The sequence below is a fragment of the Cervus elaphus genome, chromosome X, assembly GCF_910594005.1.
Source record: "Cervus elaphus chromosome X, mCerEla1.1, whole genome shotgun sequence".
In the NCBI taxonomy this organism is placed as follows: Eukaryota; Metazoa; Chordata; class Mammalia; order Artiodactyla; family Cervidae; genus Cervus; species Cervus elaphus.
The window spans coordinates 174,101,650-174,103,983 of NC_057848.1; the positions used below are offsets into that span (position 1 = coordinate 174,101,650).

The 2,334-nt window shown below is 45.9% G+C and overlaps 1 non-coding gene across 1 annotated transcript; it reads left to right on the top strand.

Annotated features, from left to right (window-relative positions):
• The first annotated feature begins 1,539 nt into the window (after window positions 1–1,539).
• On the top strand, window positions 1,540–1,612 carry TRNAE-UUC. Its single transcript has one exon. It is a non-coding gene; the product is annotated as a tRNA-Glu (tRNA).
• The last annotated feature ends 722 nt before the right edge of the window (window positions 1,613–2,334 follow it).

Genomic DNA, 2,334 nt, shown 5'->3' on the forward strand with positions numbered 1-2,334 from the left:
CGGGAAGATCCCTTGGAGAAGCAAATGACAACCAGCTCCAGTATTCTTGCCTGGACAGAGGAGCCTGCAGGGCTAAAGTCTATGGGGTCCCAAGAGTCAGATGTAATTTAATAACTAAACCACCACACACACACATATAAATAGTATGTACAATATAATCTATATATTTTAGAAAACTTTAAAAAAATTTTGCCTATCTAAAAAATTGATGACATTTTGATTCGACTTGTTTGACTTAGTGTGAATCGAATGCTAGATTTCTAATTTATATTCACTCAAAACTCTGATATAGTTCCATGTATTTTGGTATCTAATATTACTGCTAAAGGCTTTTCCCCGGTGGCTCCGTGGTAAAGAATCTGCCTGCAATGCAGGCGATGCGGGTTCAGTCCCTGGGTTGGGAAGATCCCCTAGTGAAGAAAATGGCAACCCACTCCTTGCGGTATCCTTGTCTGGAGAATCCCATGGACAGAGGGGCCCAACAGGTCACCCAGTCCATGGGGTCACAAAGAGTTGAACACGGCTGAAGTGACTGAGCACACATTCACATCACTGCTAAAAGTTTAGAAAGTTTATTACCTTACTGATTAAAACATTTTTTTTGAATTGGACTTGAAACTTCTAATCCAATTCTGAGAATATAAAGAAAGATCATGTTATAAAGAGAAAGGATGCCGTAATAACGCCTGGCCAAATCTTCTGGGGGCCTACGAATCCCAAAATGCTTCTGTATGAGTTTGCCGCCACAACACAAATGGACTTCACGGCTCTGGAGGCTGTCAGCCCGAGATCAACGTGCAGGTAGGTTGGCTACTCGTAACTGCCCTCTCCTGGGCGTGGAGACGGCCGTCTCCTCATTGGGCCCTCACGCGGTCATCCCTCTGGGTGTGTCTGTGCCCTCATCTCTTCTTGTAAGGCCGTGGGTCAGAAGGAATTAGGGCCCAACCTAATGACCTCATCTTACCTTCATTCCTTCCTCCTCCAATTACTGTCACCTTCTGAGGCCCTACGTGTCAGGATCTCAACATATGAATTCTGGGGGGGTGACACCATTCAGTCTAGAGCAGCTCCTCAGAAAAAGAAATAATAAATAAATATATATATATATATATATATACACACACACATAGATATATATATATTTCAGGGCTTCCCTAGTCGCTCAGATGGTAAAGAATCAGCCTGCCATAGAGGACACTCACTTTCCATCCCTGGGTCTGGAAGATCCCCTGGAGGAGGGCATGGCAACCCACTCTAGTATTCTTGGCCAGGAAAAATCCCATGGACAGAGGAGCCTGGTGGGCTACAGTCCATGGGGTTGCAAAGAGTCGGACACAACTGAAGCAACTTAGCATGCGGGGGCTCACTTCAGAACATGGCAGTTTGGGTCTTCACCTCCTTTATAATATAGCTGAAGCATAAATAATATACCATAACATTATACCTCAATAAAGAATCATCAACCACCTGTTATTTGGCTAGGAGACTAGATGTGGGGTAATGAAAGGAGGTTAAGAAATGGGCTATATTGCTTGGACTTCCCTGGTGGTCCAGTGGTTAAGACTTGGCGCTTTCACTGCCAAGGGCCCAGGTTCCATCCCTGGTCAGGGAACTAAGATCTCATAAGCTTGGTCAGGGAACAAAGATCTCATAGGCCTGGTCAGGGAACAAACATCTCACAGGCCTGGTCAGGGAACTAAGATCTCACAGGCCTGGTCAGGGAACTAAGGTCTCACAGGCCTGGTCAGGGAACTAAGGTCTCATAAGCCATGGAGCACAGACGACAGGAACAGAATGAAGAAACAAGATAAGTGATTACATGGTTAATGCCACTAGGGGATTATACGTAGAAAACTATGGGAGACTGTTGCACATTAATGACTCCTCGAGAAAGCACCAGTTGGCTTGACCACAAAACCAAGCTGGCTTGCTTAGCAACAAAAGCATGCTACAGAAGCACGGGACACACCCCCAAACTATGAAACAATGGCGGCAGGAGCCCCACATCCTGTCCAGGGAGCTCAGTAGGTTCCGTTCAGTCGCTCAGTCGTGTCTGACTCTTGGCGACCCCATGGACGGCAGCACGCCAGGCCTCCCTGTCCCTCACCAACTCAGTAAGTTAACGACTCTCAAAAACAGGCTCTGGTGCACATAAGAAAAAATTTGCTTACGGGAAGGTGACTTTTCAAAACGAAAGACCCTCATTGTACTCGGACCTGAAAATATTTTTTCCAAAGTGCTTTATGACAGTCCCAGCCTGACCACATGGGGACAAATTTCCCTGGCCTACCTGGGGGAGGAACTGATGTTGGCAACAACATATATTCAAGAGAG